The 23,039-nt window shown below is 41.7% G+C and overlaps 1 protein-coding gene across 1 annotated transcript in view; it reads left to right on the top strand.

The window, feature by feature from the left end:
- Positions 1 to 13,581: 13,581 nt before the first annotated feature.
- NALCN (sodium leak channel, non-selective) overlaps positions 13,582 to 23,039 on the top strand; it is a 297,953-nt gene continuing 288,495 nt past the window's right edge. Inside the window, exon 1 of the mRNA XM_040267414.1 lies at positions 13,582 to 13,637. The gene's annotated coding sequence lies outside the window, so the exon portion shown is untranslated. The remainder of the gene's footprint in view (positions 13,638 to 23,039) is intronic.

Raw genomic sequence — 23,039 nt, 5'->3', positions numbered from 1 at the left:
ACAACATCTCTCTGGGTCATCCCCGTGTACCAGCCCCAAGTGTGCCGTATCCTGCATCGGACATAGACTGGCAATTCGATTCTTACATGATATTATACATGTTTCAATGCCATTCTCCCAAATCATCTCACCCTCTCCCTCTCCCTCTGAGTCCAAAAGTCCACTATATGCATCTGTGTCTTTTTTGCTGTCCTGCATACAGGGTCATCATTGCCATCTTTCTAAATTCCATATATATGTGTTAGTATACTGTATTGGTGTTTTTCTTTCTGGCTTACTTCACTCTGTATAATCGGCTCCAGTTTCATCCATCTCATCAGAACTGATTCAAATGTATTGTTTTTAATGGCTGAGTAATACTCCATTGTGTATATGTACCACAGCTTTCTTATCCATTCATCTGCTGATGGACATCTAGGTTGTTTCCATGTCCTGGCTATTATAAACAGTGCTGAGATGAACATTGGGGTACATGTGTCTCTTTCAATTCTGGTTTCCTTGGTGTGTATGCCCAGCAGTGGGGTTGCTGGGTCATAAGGCCGTTCTATTTGCAATTTTTTAAGGAATCTCCACACTGTTCTCCATAGTGGCTGTACTCATTTGCATTCCCACCAACAGTGTAGGAGGGTTCCCTTCTCTCCACACCCTCTCCAGCATTTATTGCTTGCAGATTTTTGGATCGCAGACATTCTGACTGGTGTGAAGTGGTACCTCATTGTGGTTTTGATTTGCATTTCTCTGATAATGAGTGATGTTGAGCATCTTTTCATGTGTTTGTTAGCCATCCGTATGTCTTCTTTGGAGAAATGTCTATTTAGTTCTTTGGCCCATTAAGGAAACAATTCCATTCACCATTGCAACAAAAAGAATAAAATACTTAGGAATATATCTACCTAAAGAAACTAAAGACCTATATATAGAAAACTATAAAACACTGATGAAAGAAATCAAAGAGGACACTAATAGATGGAGAAATATACCATGTTCATGGATCGGAAGAATCAATATAGTGAAAATGAGTATACTACCCAAAGCAATTTACAAATTCAACGCAATCCCTATCAAGCTACCAGCGATATTTTTCACAGAGCTAGAACAAATCATTTCAAGATTTGTATGGAAATACAAAAAACCTCGAATAGCCAAAGGAATCTTGAGAAAGAAGAATGGAACTGGAGGAATCAACTTGCCTGACTTCAGGCTCTACTACAAAGCCACAGTCATCAAGACATATGGTATTGGCACAAAGACAGAAATATAGATCAATGGAACAAAATAGAAAGCCCAGAGATAAATCCACACACATATGGACACCTTATCTTTGACAAAGGAGGCAAGAATATACAATGGAGTAAAGACAATCTCTTTAACAAGTGGTGCGGGGAAAACTAGTCAACCACTTGTAAAAGAATGAAACTAGATCACTTTCTAACACCGCACACAAAGATAAACTCAAAATGGATTAAAGATCTAAATGTAAGACCAGAAACTATAAAACTCCTAGAGGAGAACATAGGCAAAACACTCTCCGACATAAACCACAGCAGGATCCTCTATGATCCACCTCCCAGAATTCTGGAAATAAAAGCAAAAATAAACAAATGGGACCTAATTAAAATTAAAAGCTTCTGCACAACAAAGGAAAATATAAGCAAAGTGAAAAGACAGCCTTCCGAATGGGAGAAAATAATAGCAAATGAAGCAACTGACAAACAACTAATCTCAAAAATATACAAGCAATTCCTGCAGCTCAATTCCAGAAAAATAAACCACCCAATCAAACAATTCATTCTTTTAGTTAATTCTGCTCCTAAATCAGTTGCTTTGGCATTTCAGATACAAGTGAAGCTTCAATCTCAACAATTCTTGAAAACTTAAATATCTTTAAGATTGTCCTGGTGTGCTGAGAAGATATTTAAAACAAGGGGAAAATTGAGTTCATTGTTTTGTTATTGTTATAATTTTAATTAACTCTCTTCCTGGGACTATTACAACTGATTGGATATAAGCATGGTTAGAAAGAGAGATGATATTTACTTCTTCCAGTTAATGATAAAACTCTAAATACATTAAAAAGATATTAATTAAATGATTAGTTTTTACTTTCCATTGTGTTCATTTTCCAAAGCATTACTGGGATGACTTAAATGCCTAAGTCCTTTAAGATTGACAACTTTACAAATAATTGAAAAATCAAGTCCATTCACTTTCATTGAGAACCTGTGATGTGTCTGCCAGGTTCTGCGCCATATTTCATCCAATATAAGATTCATTATTGTTTTATGCACTGCTGAGAAAGAGAAAATATGGCCAGCTGCACTGTGATGTATCCTTCTCCGGTATAGGTTTTATTTTATACTGACTGAAAGAGCTCTTTTATGCTTATTTACATTTATTTTTCATCATATCTTTCTTGTTTATAAATCAAAGAGAAAGCAGAGGTGAAATCAATTATCCTTCTAGAGACTACCTCAGCTTTGCAGCCAAGGGCATGACTCTTTTCGAAATGACTCATCACTGACTGGGTAAGGCGGTAGTGAGAGTCCAGCCGTTTCTGCTCAATGTGGTGTCACTAGGGGATAGCCCTGTACACCAGCTGCCCAGGGGGCTGACCCAGGGCCATGTCAGCCGGCCGAGGAGTCCGATGGCGCCCCCTCCCCGATCCCCTGATCCCGCTTCCTCCTCTCCCTTCCCCAGGCATTGTTCCTCCCAAATCTTCTGCACTCCTAAATCCTTCTCCTTGTTTGCCTCCCAGTCTGCAGCATTTTGCTTTTTCATCCACTTAAAATGTCCTCTCTTCTCTTCCGTGCAATTAAGTCTTCCATATTTTAAAGGCTGACTTTCGTTCAAAGCCTTTCACAAGTCTCTTCAGCCCGCCTCCAGCCGGCGTGGATAATTTTGACAGCCTCAGCTTATGTTGGATTTACAGTGATAGTTATTTTACTAATCCCTGCATTATACTACGTCAGCCCTTAAATGTGCTAGTTGCATTTTCTCAGCACCATGAAGGCATCAACTGGAGGGGGCAGATGTTGTTGGTTCCCTGCCCAGACCACCTCAGATTCACAAATTTGGTGTAGGTGGTACCCTTTTGATATACTTTCAAAGGCCAGCATCCACAGATCTTCAAGGCACTGCCCTCAGGCTGTGGGGACCACTTTGTCAGTAATTGCAAAAAGTCAGAAGTGCCTGGGTATTTCTTTTTATACCCTTACCCTCCCCCCTTCCCTCCCCCACTTACCTTCCTGAAGCCATTAAGCAATGACTGTTGAAAGCCCAGCAGATTTGTCTGGCTTTAGACATCTCTGAGATATCAGTTATAATCTAGCATTCCCCTACTAACCATGGTAAATCTACTCTCTGTGAGTGAGTCTCATGCCTCAGATCACTGCTTTTTCCTCTCCCTGTCTTGCTTCCATCTTGATCTTCCTTGGGAGCACTTCTTTCAAAATTAATTGCACACACATATTCATTGTAATGGGCTTCCCTGATTGCTCAGCAGTAAAGAATCTGCCTGCAATGCAGGAGATGCAGGTTTGATCCCTGGATCTGGAAGAGCCCTTGAGGAGGGCACAGCGACCCACTCCAGTATTCTTGCCTGGAAAATCCCATGCACAGAGGAGCCTGGAGGGCTGCAGTGCATAGAGATGCAAAGAGGTGGACACAACAGAAGCAACTTAACGTGCACGTATTCATCCCAATGTCTGCTTCTAGGAAATTCAAATTAAGATAACATACATTTATCTTCTGGGTACTACATGTAACACCTGATGTTATATGGGATATCTTAGTTTAATCCATAAGCAATTGTTGCTATCAACTGTTTATGACAATAAAGTTGATCATTTCCAGTGATCTAATAGTTGTGGTTCAATATTGAATGAGTGATCAAGAGGTAATTGATTACTTAATTTGGAGAAAAAGATTAGGCTAGATTTAGCCATTGTCTCTGTGAATTTTAAAAAATTCATATAATAATAATAGCAACAGCATGTAAGTATATACACAAATACCTGATAGAATTTGCAATAAGCAATCATTTTATTAATATAATTCATGAATAATGTGACAAGAGTAGGAAATAGGCTTAAATAAAAGAAGAAGATTTCCAGTGACTGTTTGGAAAATAAATATACTCTTGGTCACTGGAAGGGTTTTAATAACAAGAAAATAATTTCTGGAGTGAACGATTTTAGTTAAAAAGACCCATTACATTCAACGGCTTAATGATATATAAACATAACAGCCGTCATGTCTGTAATTTTTTTCTTGTTTTATAGTGTTGTGAAAACTTCTCACTTAAACAATCTTCTAAGTTTTTTCACTGAAGATTCTTATATAAGAGAGGCAATAATATTTTTTGTATAATTGAGTTATCATCCTGCCTAGGATGAATCCAATGGCCCCTGAAGGCTTTTCCAGTCTTACAGTGTGAGGATGTTTCAAAGACTCATGAGGACATACTTATGCAACATCATCCTCTATTTTATTTTCACACTAAAGTAGGAAGCTTCCGTTCCCTGAGGGTTTAGTAATTAGACATTATCACGGCTGTGTTTTGAGATTGCTTTCTGGTCGGGGAATGGAAAATTTTCCATTCCTAATATAAAAATATTTGATGGCCTCACTAAAAATACCTATTGCATCAAAGGGAAAATTATTCATACAAAGCATTTAATCTCAAGCAATTAAATTTGTGGACCAAGTGGTATTTAGTTAATTCATTAAACAAATATTGATTGAGCACCTCCCTGGGTTAAAAAAAAAAAAGCAAAATTGGTATGCAAAGATTTATAAGGTTAGGTTAGAGTCTGAATAAGCAGACACATCTCATAAATAATTACCATAAAAAACAGTATGGAAGCAAGAATAGGACAAATCTATCCATTGGAGACTGTTAATGTAAAATAATACATAAAGTGAATTTATTTCTCATATCTTTTAGAAATTTCCCTCAAATACTTGTATTCTTTAAGAAATAGATATGTTTTGATAGATTCCAGCTGAAAACACCTCAAAATCAACTTTGCAGGTTACCACTGGGGTTAATGAGGTTGAATAATTTTGGAAAGAAACCACAATGCATATTTCTTAAAGAGTCCTTTTATTCACTTGATTATTTTCCAGAGAGCTTCCTTTTTGCCCCTCCTCGATAGTATATTTTCTCATTTCTCTTTTCTCTCTGTAGATGTCTTCCATGAACAGAAATGCTATTGAATTTAAAAAAAAAAATCTGTGTTAGCACAAGATTCATTAACTTTAGAAAGTAGAATAAATCTGACTATATCTTCTTAAATTATATATATGCATGCATGCTAAGTGGCTTCAATCATGACAAACTCTTTGTGACCCTATGGACTGTAGCCCACCAGGCTCCACTGTCCATGGGATTCTCCAGGCAAGCATACAGGAGTGGGTTGTCGTGGGTTCAATCCCTGGGTCATGAAGATCCCCGGGAGGAGAGCATGGTAACCTACTCCAATATTCTTGCTTGGAGAACCCCAGGGACAGAGAAGGCCGGTGGGCTATAGCCCATAGGGTTGCAAAGAGTCCGACATGACTGAAGCAACTTAGCACATACGCACAAAATCAATAAACTTTCACAAGAAGCCTTGCTACTATGGTACTTGACTTGACAATATTGTATTATTGCAGATTCTGTGATGGAGATTCCAGGTTTCTGTAAAGTAGCGATTTTAAGCTCTAATGACATGGTGGCTTGAAAGTGATGCAGAAGACAGCTCTGTATTTTTAAATGTTTTCCACAAGTATGAAGACGTGTTTCAGACGTTATTTTACCTGATGATAGGTAATTATCACCATCTTCTAACCAACGGAGTTGACACCAATGAGAAAAGATGTAGCTTCTTGATTTGGCCCAGATACAAAGTAGCTGGTGATTGTAAATAAAACTCTTTTTCCTAGTTGTTTGTTTGCTCTCATTTTTTTGTATGTGCTTTCATTGGAGATCATTATTTAAGATAATATTAAAGATCTTTTGAATTTGTTATTCATAGCAATAACAGATTGAAGGAAAAATATATGTTTAACTCAATAGATGTGAAATAAGTTTTTTTAAAAGAACAAAAGTCATTCAAGGTTAAAAAAAAAAAAACCTTTTAGTAAACTAAGAATAGAAATAACTTTACCTAAAATGTTACCAACCAAAAAACCCATAGAAAATAGCCTACATACTGCTTAATCAATTCAATGAAAGCTGTCTCTTTGAGATGCAAAATAACCTCTGTGTCCAATATCTTCAAGGTGACCAGCACAGAAAGCAGGAAAAGAAATAAAATATATAAATTTGGAAAGGGAAGAAAAACAGTCACTTTCCAGAGACAAAATAATTTTGAGTGTAGAAAATCTTAAAAAAAAAAAAAACACCTACATTAAATTTTCAGAATTTTCAAGACTAAAGTATTGCAAGATTTCTGGGCTCAAAGAACAACTAGGAAGAGAGTGAAGTTTACTAACTCCTATTAAAATAGCCTTAGAATTGGAAGTCATCTTTGCTTAGCTTCCTAGAAGCAGGGTCTGAAACAGAGATTTAGGGACACATGATTTATCCAAGTACCTTCAGGAGAAAGGGAGAGTTAATCCATTTTGAGTTAGGGGGTCAGTTTTTTGTACATACATGCCTATTCATCATTGGCTTCTGATTGCCCCCAGGGTCGAGGACAGGTCCTATCTTCTAAAGAGGGCCCTTCTCTGCAGAACAGGGACAGCACTGAGAAGTTAGCACCATTCCTCATGGCAGCTGGGGATGGGTGCCTTGACCTGGTCAAAGAGGCTCTGGGTGTGGCTTCAACAGAACCTGATGCCATCCACCCCTTGCCTCTCCTGGCTACTCAGATCTACTTGCTTCTCACATTGTGTTTTTTCCATGAGGGCATAGTTGCTCTCGAATTCTGGTTGGTCCCAATTTCTTGCAACTTATAAGAGGAGAATTAGTGAGGTGACAACAGCCTTCTTGGTAAGCTGGTCCCAAGTTGATCCACAATGGTCATCAGCTCTCGTCTCTATCACCCAGTCTAGACTTTCTTCCTCCCAGTGAGCACTATTTTGGGTGGCTTGCCTTAGACAGCAACCCAGCACCATCAACCTTGAAGGGGCTGAGTTCCTGGATACTAAGATATTTTATACGATAAATTCAAGGTTATTTTCAGGACTCAAAGCTTTATGCCTATCTGGCAGCAGCTTTTCTTATTGAGTGCTCAAAACATGCCTCATTTTATTACTAACTGTGTCTCTTGAAACATGACCTTTGTTTTCAGAAATCACCCAGTCCCTTTGGGCAGCTGACTCAGCCGCCACTCAGGACAGTGAATCTCTGTTTCGCTCCCAGCATGAGCATTTAATTGGTATTACTGTTTATTCCTGATTTTACAGTCTTTTTTTCATTTTCCTTGAAAATCTAGTTTCTCCTGAAAATATAATTCTAAAGTTGAACAAAGTCGTGAGTCAGGAATTCTTTTCAATTAACCTGGAAAGTAGGCATGGTATGAGAATCACACTTATTTACGTACCCTATGATTTTCCAAGTTCAGTTTGTCCTTGGGAATGAATCCCTTCTATATCATTAGGCAGCTTATTTTTCTGCAGGAGAAATTAATTGCCTTCCTTGCCCCAGTGTATTTCTTCCCAATTTAAAAAAATCATAGCTTCAGGGCTTCCCTGGTGTCTCAGTGGTAAAGAATCCACCTGCCAATGCAGGGGACACAGGTTCGATCCCTGGTCTGGAAAGATCCCACATGCCTCGGAGCAACTAAAGCCCCTGCAACACAACTGCTGAGTCTTTGCTCTACAGCCTGAAAACCGCAACGTCTGAGCCCTCATGCTGCACCCACTGAAGCCGTGTGCCCTACAGCTCACGCTCGGCAACAAGAGAACCTGCTGCAATGAGAAGTCCACGTGGCACCACTAGAGAGGAGCCCCCGCTCGCCTCAACTACAGAAAAGGAAGACCCGGCACAGTCAAAAATAAATAAAATTACTTTTAAAAATCATAGCTTCTGTCTCTTGGAGGTTTAACATCATCTTTCCTTCTTTTATCTGCCGTTGAAAGATGGACCAGCCTGTCTTCTACGTATGACTGATCTGAATGCAAATAGGAAGCACTGAAACATTAAACACCCAAGTGACAACCTTGCAAAACCTCAAATCTGAGGCAGCAGATGGTGTTTCACCACCCAGTTGCACTTACATGTTTTTAGTGCTTCAGATAACACGCGACAGCATGAGTGCAGGATCCACCGGGATTCCAGAACTGGTCCGTGGTCTACTTGATAATGGACGTGCACAGGACTAGCGGGAGAGACAAGAGTGGGCAAGTCCATGGTGGTTTCTTAGGAAAGGAATCCTTTCTCGTGAAGGGGTGCCAACTGCAGGAACCGTGTTGCCCAAAGGGATACCTGCTTCATTATAAGGGAGCTTCTCCATAGCTACATGTATCACTCAAGAGACACTTAGAATCTTCATGGCAACATTTAAGCTCACCCTAGCAAGTCTTTATTCCCAGGAAAGTTTAGGAAGCTGAGGGGTCTTCCAAAACCTTGCAATATCTACATGGAGAATGAATGTTTTGTGGTCTCCTGGAAAGCTGATTCATAAGAAGATGAGGACACCCCCAGAGGCCTACAACATCATGCTTCCTGCTCAAGATGTAGAAACAAATGGTGTTAAACCTCCCCCAGGCCCTCCACCTCCAAAAAAGCTCCTGTCCTCATGGACTGAACTTTGCACATGCTGATCCTTGCTGGTGGATAAGTCGACAGTAGGTGCCTCCTGGTTGGTCTGTTTATATTTTTAAAGTAAGTCTTCTGGACCTTTATTTTCCCAATGTGAAGATTCTCTAATAAAGGAAATTCAATCATATCCATATTTGGTTTCAAAACAGTCATACATGAGCCCTGAAATCACATAATATAAGAAAGATGTGTACAGATTACAACCAGTCTTAACAAGTCTCTCAAAAATATTGGACTGTCTAGAGTAGTTACTCAGTGTAATAAGCCCATACGGCTTCCCTGGTGGCTCAGAAGTAAAGAATCTGCTTGCCAATTGCAGGAGACATAGGTTAGATCCCAGATCCGGGAAGACCCCACATGCTGCCAAGCAACTAAGCCCGTGCCCCTGAACTGCTGAGCCAGTGGTCTAGAGCCTGTGCTCTGGGACAAGAGACTCCATGGCAATGAGATGCCCGCACACCACAGCTAGAGAGGAGCCTGAGCGGCAATGAAGACCCAGCACAGACAGAAATAAATAAGTAAATAAAATTATTTTTTAAAATATCTACCCATAGATCTAATAGAGCAGATTCCTTCCAGAGTTGAATCGAATCCTCTGTTTCCACAGAGCACATGGCACTTTGTGTCCCCACCATGGATTTTAAAATTTCTTTCTCAGCATTGATATTGTTTTCTCAGCTACTCACTGTGGTGTCAGATGAGATACTAATTTTTGGTGGAAATAAACAGTAGGGGCAGATGAGTTCATGAGAAACAAATATCCCATTTTAATCAAATTTTTGCTGTCCTGCATTTCATAGTTACTTCTGTTTCAAAGCACCTGCTGGACCCCGAAAACCATTTTCTCTAAATCACAGTTTACTGATTTGGCTGTACGCTGGCCTGGTTTCATCCTCTACACTGTAAAAGCTCAAATCCGTTATATTAAAAGGCACAGTATTTGCATATAACCTCCATCCTCCCAGATACTTTAAATCATCTCTAGATTACTTATAATAACTGCTGTGCTGTGCTTAGTCCATCAGTCATGTAGCCCACCAGGCTCCTCTGTTCATGGGGATTCGGGCAAGAATATTGGAAAGGGTGGCCATGCCCTCCTCCAGGGGATCTTCCCAACACAGGGATCCAACCCAGGTGTCCCCCACTGCAGGCGGATAACTAATACAATGTAGATGCTATCCATGTAGTTGCAAATATAATATAGATACTAAGTAAATAGTTGCCAGCATGTAGCAAATTCATACACTTTACCCCTGCTTTTTGGGATTTTTTGGAATTTGTTTTTAAATGTTTTCAATCTGTGGTTGGTTAAATCCATGGATGTGGAACCTGCAGATACAGAAGATGAACTATATCAAAAATTCCTTGTATTTTCCTCTTTTCTCTCTGACTGTGCTCCCTGTCTGATCTCATAGCATTGAATAGAGGAAAAATGGAAAGGCAGGAAGAGGTGTGGAACTGTCCTGGGGGTGGAGAGAGAGGGCTGGGGTCAGGGCTAGTAACTGGATGGGGTCAGGGGCCAGCTGCCGGGTACGGGGAGTTACTTTAATGAAGTCAACCCAGGGCAACCACACACCCTCCCTCAGTCTTGGAGTTCTGCCCTGCGGAAGGACAGACGGTTGAGAGGGCTTCCCTGGTGGCTCAGTGGTGAAGGATCCACCTGCAAAGCCGGATCCGCAGGAGACGCAGGTTCGATCCCAGGGTCAGAAAGATCCCCTGGAAGGCGTGGCAACCCACTCCAATATTCTTGCCTGGAGAATCCCATGGAAAGAGGAGTCTGACAGCCTACAGTCCATGGGCTCGCAGAGTCGGCCACGACTGAAATGACCGATCACAAGCACACCCACCCTCACTGCCTTCTGAAAGTGGGCACTGAAGTAGGCTGAGGAACAGGAGCAAATAGGAAATCCTTGTCCGACTAGGCTCCAGCAGCCTTTGCCTTGTGGTAACGCGCATCGGACTTGGCCAGATCTTCTCTTTTATAATAAACCAAACATCTCATGGTTTTCAAATGTTGGTAATTGCTCTTATTTCTCAAAAATATCTCACAAGACACATCTGTGAATTATTTTGAACCCATGGGGCAGCAATTTGCTTTCACTGGATGATGGCGATGGGTGTAGTTACAGGGCCCATTGACCAGGACAAGATGCTTGCCCATCCTCCTTAATTTTACTGATAAGAAACACCAAGGATAATGAGCAGGTGGAATGAATGATGTGATATTTGGGACATAAGTATCTCCCTTTAGGATGATTTCCTATTCCAATACATGGTGAGTTTCTACAGATTCCTGGATGCATGTACTAAGCTGAGAGAGTCAATTCCTGGGCAGGTTGATAAGAAGTTCAGGGTCCCCGAGGAGGAGAAAGGGGTCTGTGGCTCTCAAGGAGGAGATAGGGGTCTGGAATTCTCAAGGGGGAGGAAAGGACAAACTTTTTTTCTACATTCTTTAGTAAAGATTATATAACAACAATGTATCCTGCTTGACGACAGTTTCTCCTTCCTGAAAACCTTCTGGCTAATCCTGTTATATTAAAATGTAAATTATGGGAGTGGGTCTAGTAAGATCTTTACAACCTTGAGACATTCTTTTGATTTACTGTAATAACTAATTTTAAAAGTATATAACTCCCTTGCTAACAGTAGCTAGGGGGGCATGCTCCATCCCTTTTCTGATGTCTGTGTCAGAGGCTTTCTCTCTCCCTTTTCACTTAATAAAACTCTGCTACACAAAAGCTCTTGAGTGATCAAGCCTGGTCCCCAGTCCTGAAGTTAGATTTTTCTTCTTCGGAGATGACAAATTGAACATCGTTCACCATAAGCTATCATTTCTTCATGGATTTCCCAAGACTTTCTCATCATCTCATCATCCATGGGATTGTTTGGCTCCTAAGCATGAATTATGGATACTTACACAGCAGTAGATCAAATATGGCCAGAGTGGAGTCTAAAATGCCTGATGGGTGAGGAGTGGTGCTGAGATTAGTAAAATTGCTGCCTCTATATTGCTTCATCCAAGAAATTAATAAATATCTTGGTCTTTGTTTCATTAATATGATTTTTCTAACTGATGATTCTAACTTGATGAATTCCAAAGAATGCTCATAGCTACATATATTTAATATGCAAAGAGAAATAAACTAACATTTAGATAAAACATTTAGGAGCAGTGACTTAAGATGATTAGACGTTTCTAAATGAATGGTTTACAGATATATCATTGTTTATATTATCTTCCATTTTGTGTTATGAAAGATATTTCTATATGGTTTCATTTGTTTAAAACATAGCTTTTTATATAGTTGGTCTTTCTACTATCTTCATAAATTTGCAAAGATATTTCACATCGTTCTGTATTTCATAAAATGCCAATTATTTTAAAAATTTCCTTTAAATAATTTTAAAAAGACACAAATATTGGCCCAATGTGAATGGATTGTGCAAAGATTTTTTAAGATGGTAAGTTAATCAAATTTTATTTTAAAAATAAAGATTAAAAATAAAATTTAAATAAAATTAAATAAAAAATTAAATTAAATTTTATTTTTTAAATGTATGTGACTCAACATTCATCCCTTGGGCTCTAATTTTTCACAGGGACTCATTCTTTGGTTTGGGGTTCTGATTTCTCTTCTAGAGGATGTTTCATTCTGTTTCCTCTCTCTCTGTATTCATATGTTTCTATTTCTGTGACATGTGTGAAGACAGGACCACACACAAGGACTAAATCACTGTCAAGGATTCTTGACCGGGTTTGATATCCAACTCTAAGGCAAGATGCTAGGCCTTGAGTAAACTTTTCAACAAGTGCCACTGAGAGAAAAGATGTCCCCTGGCCCTGATCAGGGTGTTCAAGTTTCCTTGATTTCACCAAACCTGCTCTTCTGGGAGCCCCAGGAAACATCACAGGCGGAGTTCAGGCCAGGTACCTTTATCGACCCTAATCAGCCAGTGAGCACGCTCAGCTGGGTCCAACTCTGCAACCCCCTGAACTGTAGCCTGCCAGGCTCCTCCATCCATGGGATTTCCCAGGCAAGGATACTGGAGTTGGGTTGCCAGTTTCCTCCCCCAGGGGATCTTCCGGACCCAGGGATCGAACCCTAGTCTCCGGTGTCTCCTGCACTTGCAGGCGGATTCTTTACTCGCTAAGCCATTAGGAAAGCCTTTACAGTGCTTGGAGGTGACCAGTTTTCCAATGGGCAACCAGTCCATTCCACATAATGACATATTTTAACGTTAAGAGAAAATGTTAACATGCTTAGAAGCTATAAATGCCACCGAGGTCCTCGTGATGTAGCAACTTCACACTCCAGGGTGTGACTAGCCGGCATCCTCAGATACCCTGTGCAGTAAGACCAGACCGTACGCCCAGGCGCGCACACGGGCCCGGCTCGCGTGTCCGCGGTCGTGTGCCCGTCCCGACTGCACAAGGCGTGCTTGGTGAGCTCGCCAGGGACCCCAGGAGGAGCTGGCAGAGGAGAGCCCAGCTGTTGCCGCTGGGAGGCTGAGCCGGTGGCAGCCAGGGAGAAGGAACCTGCTGGTACCCACGCTCCCGGCCACCAACAGCAGCGCCGCCTCCTCGGCCATCTCCTCTCGGGCTGCATCCAGGCTCCCAGCCCCTGCGGCAAAGCCAACTCTGATTTAAAAAAAAAAAAAAAAAAAAAGGCAAAAAGAAAAAAGCCCTAACCCCCCGCCCCCCGCCCCCAGCCCCCGCGCCGCGCTCGCAGGCCCGGCGCCTGGGTGGCAGCCGCATCAACCGGGTGGCGCGCGCCGCCGGAGCCGCGGGAGGCGAGGGGCCGCGTCCCCGCGGTGGGTGCGCGCCCCGCCCGCCGCCAACGCCGCCGCCAGCGCCGCACCATGACCGCTCCGAGCGCTGGGGTTACAGGTTGGTCTCGGCCACCAGGCCCGGGCGGGGGGCGCGCGGGTCGTCCTGGCCAAGGCCCGGCCCAGGCGGGCGGGGGGCGAGGGCGCGGCCCGCGAGAGGGAATTGGAGGGGAAGGGGAGCACGCTCGTCTCCACGCGGACCCGGCGCGGGCCGCCGCCGCCTCCCGGGCCCCAGCGTGGGCGCCGCCTTCCCGGCCTCGGTGGGCGCTGGATGCCTGGCGGCCGCCAGACCTCGGCCTGCCCCGCGGGCACCTGGGAGACAGGTGGCCGGGGAGGCGGAGGATGCGCGGCGCGCCTCGGGGTCACCGCGCAGGGGTGGGGGCCGCCGCGCCCGCAGGTTTCTGCGGGGGGCCTCGCCCGCCCCGGACCCGGTCTCCTGCGGCTGGCTCCGCGCGCTCCTCACCCCTCCTTTCATCATTTGGCCTTTCTGAGCGGCTGTCATTAGGGTGGCCACAGGGCTAGCGAAGCAGTGACCCGCCAAAGCCATGCCGTTTTGTCACTGAGCCCTGTAAGAGATTTGATGCAGGCCCTCCTGGCCTGGCTGGAATCTCGGCAGGAACCCTGAGCAGGGTCTTGTCTCTTGTATGACTCGAATTTTCTCTTTCAGGCTAGCCTGATAACTCTAAACTCAGGTCCTGATAAATGCTTGAAATATCATAGGATACATCTTTCGATTTTCGGCATAATTGTTCAGGGAATGTATTATCAAGGATGCATGTTCAGACGCACTCAGGTTCAGGCCTCAGAAGGATGTGTTTTTAATCTCGTGTCTGTGTGGTCATCACCTAGGCCTGGATTTCCCTGGTGGCCAGACAGATGCAGAACCCGTGACTGTGTACCAGAAGGTCGAGGTTGGCAAAGACCTTTAATAGGGATGAGAAAGTAACAGGTGGCTATTTTAAAAAGATATATGATTCATATTTTCATAACTACAACTGTGGCTTGAAATTAAGTAGGAGAGGTTGGCTTCTGACAGTTATCCCCAAGGCAGAAATATACAGCAAGATTTTTTTTTTTTAACATTCAAAGATTAAGTTTCAACAGTTCTGGATAAAAATTATGGCTTCTCAGTCCTCTACAACAAAAATATATTCCCTAATTGATGGGCTTTCCTTCTCTGGATCTTTGATGTTGGATTTTGTGTTCATCTGTAGCATATTTGGGAGTTTCCCAGGTAGCTCAGTGGTAAAGAATCTGCCTTCCAATGCAGGAGACACAAGAGATGAGGGTTTGATCTCTGGTAGGAAGTGGCAAACCATTCCAGTATTCTTGTCTAGAAAATGTCATGGACAGAGGAGCCTGGTGGGCTGTGAGTTCACAAAGAGTGGTGCATGACTGAGCATGCAAACACCGTATTATATTTGATTCAGCTATTGCTAAAGCCAGACAGAATGAAAGAAAAATCAGACGTGGGAAAAAAATCAAAATACAAACAGGCTGATTGGACCCTCCTGGAATTCCTAGACGACGTGACATTTTGGTAGAGTAGACAGTGAGGATACTAAGAACCCTAGAACCACTGAAGACAAGCCATGTGGAATGGTGGCAAAACTGGCTAGGACTTGCAAGGTAGTCAGAAGAAAAATATTATACCTGTAAAAGAAAAAATATCTCTTTGAAATGGCATCATTTGCTTGCTATTTTATCTTCATCTTGCTTCTTGTTTATCTTCTATATTGCTCGTTTAGAGAATTGAGGTTTTGACTAGCATTTTTTTCTTCTTTTTCCATGTGGTATTTCTTTGAAACATGTTCCATTTGCCTCTCTGCTCTTTCCTGCATCCTTTGTGAGTGTGTGGATGTGTGTGCACACTGGGGCCTGTATGTATCAGTGATGCTGTGATATTTAAAAATTTTTCATGGCTATTTAAATTTATCCAAGGGGAAGAGTCATAAGTTTGTGAAGGGAAAAAAAAAAACATCTCCCAGTTGTATTGTATCCCAGTGTAAGCCAGGCATTGCACTAGGAACTGAGATTTCAGTGAAGAAAAGAGATAGACCAGGCCTTACGAATCTGTCAGCAAAGATAAATGTGCAGTCAAGAGGAGACACAATGAGATAGCCTATTTTCTAGTTTTGGTTTGGAAACTATGACCTTCAGTCTAAAGAAATTATAATTGTGTCCCCCTCCCCAGTTATATCAACATTTTGGAGTTTGACTGTCATGTTTTGTGATTCTTTCTTATCTCAAGGACTTGTCCAAGAATTTGTTACACCTCCAGAACTTTTTGTGTGCAAATATTTAAAAATTTATCCATTCAATTTTAAAAAATAGATTTGAGAGAAACGACAGAAATGGTGGTGAAAAGAGAATAAACAACCATAGTCCCAACAACCTAGTACTAAAGACTGTACTATCTGTGTATCTTTAAGACTATATGACTTTTGTGTAGTTGTGGTCATGTATTCTGCATTTATCTTAGTTTATCCATTTATTATTTATTATAAGCATTTGTCATGTTCTATACAGCTTTCATCCTTAAAATTTATACATGGCTATTTAAGACTGTCCTCTTTGAATATAGTCTCACTATGACCATACCTCTATCATTGGATTTTTGCAGTTTTTAGCTTTTCATCATTGTAAATAATGCCCTGATAATGAGAGTATAAAGATTTATTTCTATTGGATATTATTTTTTCATGATAAATTCCAAGCAGTTATATTCCTGGAAAAAAATGGATTATCTAAATTTCTAACTGGATATATATATATATATATATAATATAAATTTTTAGATATATGTTATATGTTATGGATAGACATAACTTCAAGTTGGTTTCCTAAAATTGTAATTTTGAATAAGATGAGTTATATGCTTTCTGGGTAAATCTGCCTTCTTTTTAGTATTTGTGGCTCATCTTCCTTCTTTTACAGGAGCAAAAGAAGATAAAATAGTAGCTTGGATTGATGACCTTTGCAGTATATAAAGACTTAACCTTTAACAAATTCAGCTGAAATCCAGCTGATAAAATATACCTCACAGAGTAAAATAAGAGTAGGAATGCTATAAAAGTTGTATGCTGAATAAAAAGAGTAACTAAATGCGAAGTCTTTTAGGAAAAAATTATTTTTGAGCTCAGGTATCTCATTCTGTTCTTTGCCTTCCTACTCAGAGTTCAGATAAATGACGAAAGAAATTGTGATAGTGAGAAACGTGTACCCTACAGGTATGGAGAGAAGACCGTTTCTTCCCTGGGTGTTGACCCTAAGGCATATCTTGTAGATTCTGTATGGGTGGGACTGGGCTCATGTGAAAATGAAAAGTGAAGTCGCTCAGTCGTGTCCGACTCTTTGCGACCCCATGGACTGTAGCCCACCAGGCTTCTCAGTCCATGGAATTTTCCAGGCAGGAGTACTGGAGTGGACTGCCATTTCCTTCTGCAGGGGATCTTCCCAACCCAGGGATCAAACCCGGGTCTCCCGCATTGCAGGCAGACACTTTGTGACTGATGGGCGAAACTAAGGTTCAGACCACAACTCTCTTTCTCAGAGATTTGTACAAAAAATGAGGAAAAGAGCTGCTGCTAAAGCCCTTGATATGAGCTTGATTAGAGCATTCTGTTGGTGAGACGGAATTACCTGACTTCTGAAGCAATTTCTTCACGAGACCCCAGGGCCAGGGCAGACATGCCAAACAGAATGTGCTTGGTTGACAGGGACGGACCCCCAGAGGTTGGGGCAGGACTGAGAGTTCTTTGGAAGGGGCTCCAGGAGCATTAGGAGTATGAAAATTCAGAACGCTGCTGCCAAGGGAGTCATTTATGCAGGGATCAAGAGTGAGATTTATCTCCAGTTATGCAAAGGAAGGAGATGAAAAGAAGACTTTGTCTGGGGCAGGGATGTTGCGTGGAAGACAGCCAGCACCAACACACACATCAGTGCTCTTCCTTCCAGTTGATCAGAGCACATGGAACACAGCCCTAATTCTAAGTGAAATATAGTAATTATTTTCTTTTAGAGGGACAAACAAACATGCAGATGAAGATAGGGTATTCTGGACCAGAAACATTAAAGATAGCCGGCATCTAGATCTGGGCTTCCCTGGTGGCTCATTTGGTAAAGAATACACCTGGAATGCAGGAGACCCAGGTTCAATCCCTGGGTCGGGAAGATCCCCTGGAGAAGAGAATGGCAACCCACTCCAGTATTCTTGCCTGGGAGATCCCATGGACAGAGGAGCCTGGTGGGCTACAGTCCATGGGGTCGCAAAGACTCGGACACAACTTGGCCACTAAACTACCACCAGCATCTAGATCTAACCTGCTGAATACTTTGAGTTTGAAAAATAAGAAAAAGAAAACTATCCCCTCAGTATTTTGATGGAGTTTTTTCAAAGAAAAGTATTCACAAAGGAAAATTGAGATTGACTTCATTCTCGAACCTTTGCAAAATTAAAGCAGCTGTTAAATAATATACTGAAAATGCATTAATTCTGAAAAAAAGCAGACTATGATTCTCTTAAGATAGTGGTATGGCTCAAAATGAAATATAAAAGAGATGAAGAAATATTAGGCATGTGCTACCAAACAAACCAACAAACCCAGAAACAGAAACAAAAATCCCAGTGAGGTTAAGTATGTAAAAACAGAACAATTGTTTAAAAAGATAATTAAATGAGGGGGAAAAAAGGACCTTAAAATAATAAAAGTTACTATTTTTAATGAGAGCTTCCCTAGTGGCTCAGATGGTAAAGAATCTGCCTATAATGCAGAAGACCCAGGTTCTATCCCTGGGTCAGGAAGATCCTCTAAAGAAGGGAATAGCAACCGAGTATTCCTAATATCTCCAGTATTCCTGCCTGGAGAGTCCCCCTGGACAGAGGAGCCTGGCAGGCTACAGTCCCTGGGGTAGCAAAGAATCGCAAAGAATTGACTGACCCCCAACACTTCGTAAACTTTAATAACTTTAATAGTTATACTTACAAGCTTTCAATATATATATACTGATTATTATAGCATTATACTCTGGATAGTCAAGCGTATTCTTGTGTGTTTTCGTTTTGGGGGCAACATGGTCCTTAGATGATGTATTTCGTCAAAGGCATCTGTGACCTACAGTGGGATAAGGAAGCAGCATTTCAGCTTAGGAAATAAAGAAAACAATGAGACAGGCTGGAGAGGAGAAGAAAGAGGATGATGTTTAAAAACATGAATGAATTCATGATAAAATAGAAAAATTCTGGATCTGATAGAAAAAACATAAAATAAAACCCAGCATTCCAGTCTTTAAGTCCTATTAATGTGTATAGCTATCTGTAGGAGGTATCAGTGTGCCAGGAACTAAAAATGAGGTCAAGAATGAGAAGGGTGAGATGGGGGCCTGTGAAGAAAGGTGTTGGAGAAACGGGGCATGAAATTCTATGGATGGGTAACTGACATGGGACTATGCAGAGAAGGATGGAGGTTTATCAATAGAACAAATGCTAGCAGGTCTTGGTGGCTGAACCGACAGAATGAAAGGGAGGGATGGGTGAGGAAGAGAGCCAGGACCTCAACCTTGGGCGATTGTCAGTGTTTTTGCCACTATTTGTACTGCCTCCGTAGAACAATGAATTTCTTCTTTATCTTTCGGTTAGCAGTATCCATAGGTTAAATCTTGTGCTCTACTGTTTCTATATCTGTTCTTTATCGTTATGAAATTCATGGGTGATACAGCTTCATGTATCACTTTTGAGGTAGAGGGAGGATTTTTTAAAATTGCCTATTATTTCTGGAAAGTACAAATTATGGAGTCCTGTGTCAGACAAGATACAAATTTGTATCAGAGGAGATACAAGACAGTGATAACTTAAAATACAGTTGAGTATGTATCATACAATTTGCCTGGAGTAAAAAATATATATATACAATTCAAGTATGAAAACTTTCTTAACTTTTCCTCCCAGGAGCTGAAGCACAGAGATTAAGGTAAATATTGCAAATAAGGAATTTAAATTTTCAGAACTAGAGCTTGTTGGATTATTCTTTCCTTTTCTCTCAATTCAGTATGTCAATACTTTCAGGAGAAAAGAAATTTTAAACTCTGAGGAACCTAAAAACAATTTTCTACTTTTCATTAGATAAAGTTGAAAGCGATATTAAAAGCTAGCTAGTTAAACTAGACAAATTATTTTTGCTTTTTTACTTTCATGAAATGAATAGCCATTTCAGAGTATATTCTCAACTAGAAAATTATAGTACAAAAGTCAGTTCAGTTCAGTTCAGTCGCTCAGTTGTGTCTGACTCTTTGCGACCCCATGAATCACAGCACGCCAGGCCTCCCTGCCCATCACCAACTCCCGGAGTTCACTCAGACTCACGTCCATCGAGTCCGTGATGCCATCCAGCCATCTCATCCTCTGTCGTTCTCTTCTCCTCCTGCCCCCAATCCCTCCCAGCATCAGAGTCTTTTCCAATGAGTCCACTCTTCACATGAGGTGGCCAAAGTACTGGAGTTTCAGCTTTAGCATCAGTCCTTCCAAAGAAATCCCAGGACTGATCTCCTTTAGAATGAACTGGTTGGATCTCCTTGCAGTCCAAGGGACTCTCAAGAGTCTTCTCCAACACCACAGTTCAAAAGCATCAATTCCTTGGCGCTCAGCTTTCTTCACAGTCCAACTCTCACATCTATACATGACCACAGGAAAAACCATAGACTTGACTCGACAGACTTTTGTTGGCAAAGTAATGTCTCTGCTTTTCAATATGCTATCTAGGTTGGTCATAGCTTTCCTTCCAAGGAGTCAATGTGTTTTAATTTCATGGCTGCAGTCACCATCTGCAGTGATTTTGGAGCCCCCAAAATAGTCTGACACTGTTTCCACTGTTTGCCCATCTATTTCCCATGAAGTGATGGGACTAGAAAATTATAGTACAAAAGTCAAGGAAAATCAAATTTTTAGTTATCTTCTCATCAGACAAAAATGTATCCTTGTATATCAAATATATTTAAATACATCAAAAATTTTGAGATAATTCTGAAATTTCTGAGGAAAACTTAGACTACACTATTGATATCTATATACACATTTGGATTTCCAAGGTGGTTCAGCGGTAAAGAATCTACGTGACAGTGCGGGAGACTCAGGAGACCTGGGTTCAATCCCTGGTTTGGGAAGATCCCCTGGAGTAGGAAAAGGCAGCCTACTCCAGTATCCTTGCCCGAAAAATCCCATGGACAGAGGGGCCTGGTGGGCTGCCACGACTGAGTGATTGAGCACCAAGCATATATACATTTGGTTATGAATCAGATTCTTTGCTTCAGATTTCTGTTTTGCCTTTCTTGTTTATACCAGTCTCTCTGATTTTTTTTCCCCAAATAAAGTCTTGACTGTCACCTGAATGCTCCTCTGAGCATCTAGACGGGTGATTCCATCCATCACTCTTGGGATCAGTGCTGGGAGAGTGTGTTAAGAATCACCTGGGGAATTTTTTTTTTTAAAGCATTTTGCATACTTGGCTCACAGGGTTCTGATTTTGTATGTCTGAGGTGAAGGATGGTTGAAAATGTTTACAAACCTCCCTGAATGATGAATGTTAACAATCTTTGGAAACTACTGTTTTAAAACATTCACCTTCTTTGTCCAGGTTTTGGAGATTCATATCACAAAATGGAACAACTGCACTTACACAAATAAAGAGAAAGCTTCTTTTGACTTTCCATACTATTTATGGAAAAGTTTTGAAAACCACTGTTTTCCCCATCCATCTTCTTTGATCAACCTTTGCAGGTTCATTGCAAGATTAAGCAGCCACAATAAAAAGAGATGATCTCCTTTACTTGTCTTTTGTAATATTTAAATGATAGTAGCGGTTTCTTAGAATGAAATGCCTGTCCTTGACTGTTGGAGGATGTGTGAGCGCTCAGTCCTGTCCAGCTGTTTGTGACCCCATGGGCTGCAGTTCTCTGCATGGAATTTTCCAGGCAAGAATACTGGAGTGGGTTGCCATTTCCTGCTCTAGGGGATCTTCCTGACCCAGGGATCGAACCTGAATCTCCTGCTTTGGTAGGAGGATCCTTTACCCACTGCACCACCTGGGAATCCCCTATTGGATGATGAAAACCCTTAAAAACTCTGCCGTGACTTGGAGGAAACTGGACCTTTCTTAAAAATTCATATCATCAGTTCGTGGTGATTTTTAGTTCTGATGTTCTTTTCTTAAAATTTTCTTACACCTACCTTGGGCCCAAAACAATTCACAAAATTTAAAATGCCTATCCTTTCTAAATGTGGAGTGAAAGGCTAGGGCTTGTTCAAAGGATTGACTGAATTTCCTGAGCAGAGAAGTGGGAAAGAGGCTGTTCAGCCTACATGCGTGAGCTGATCGCCCCAATTTGTAATCGATACAGTGACTCAGGCAACACAGATACCACGGAGACCCTCTCCTACTGCTGAGCTGTTGTAGTTTGGCGTGCGGAGTGCAGTATGAAAGAGTTTTGGATCCTCACACTCTATCCTGAATTCCTTTATCAAATCCAGTGATTTTTAAAGGTCAAAGAAAATTCAATTTTCACAATTCAAAATGAAACAGCCCAGAATCCTTGAGGAAGTCATGACACAGTTTTTGAAGTATTTGTAGAAAGAACCAGAAAAAAAAAAAAATGGTGCTTTTCTTTGGGATTTAGGAAGCAGACTCAGTATAAAAGGTGAGGATCTGTTTTCTGTTTTCCATCAGTGTGTTGACAAAAGGAAGCGAGAGACGAAGAGCCTGCAGTTGGAGATGCCCTTTGAAAGGTTTGGCTTCTGCTGTTTGGTGACCCATCTTGGGTGGCCCTTGCAGTCCTGCTGAGACCAGACCATATGTGTAACTGTGTTTGCAGGGCTGGATCCCAATGTAGCCAGGCCAAGGCATTGATGAGTAAGCACCCAAATGAGAAGTGCATTTAGAGAGAAGGAGGCAGAGAATACAAAACAGGGGTTGCTGCTGTGATCTGGGGCCAAAGTTTAGCACTATCTTAATTCACCTGCTCAAGTGCAGTGCTTTGCTTGTTGCAAAGGCAGACCTAGGACTCAGGCAGCTGCCCGTCTTTCCTCCAACCACTAGAAACCCATTAAAAGAAAAGATGCATTGCATTGGGCCAATTAAATTTCAAAAGTGAAGGATGCTCAGGGAACAGGAGACACTTGCTCCAGGCATTGCAGTCTGCCTTTGTTGTTTAGCCTCTCAGTCACGTCCAGCTCTTTTGGGAGCCCATAAACTGTAGCCTGCCAGGCTCTTCTGTCCGTGGGATTTCTCTAAGCAAGAATGCTGGAGTGGGTTGCCATTTCCTTCTCCAGGGGATCTTCCCAACCCAGGGATTGAACTGTGTCTTCTACATTTGCGGGTGGATTCTATACTATCTAAGCCACCAGGGAAGTGAGATGCTGCCTTGCTCGATCTAATTTGGTTTCATTCCCCAGATTTGGGAGAGGCTAGAACTT

The sequence above is a fragment of the Oryx dammah genome, unplaced genomic scaffold, assembly GCF_014754425.2.
Source record: "Oryx dammah isolate SB20612 unplaced genomic scaffold, SCBI_Odam_1.1 HiC_scaffold_24, whole genome shotgun sequence".
Lineage (NCBI taxonomy): Eukaryota > Metazoa > Chordata > Mammalia > Artiodactyla > Bovidae > Oryx > Oryx dammah.
Note: the sequence above shows the minus strand (reverse complement) of the source record. Positions and strands in the feature narration are given on the sequence as shown.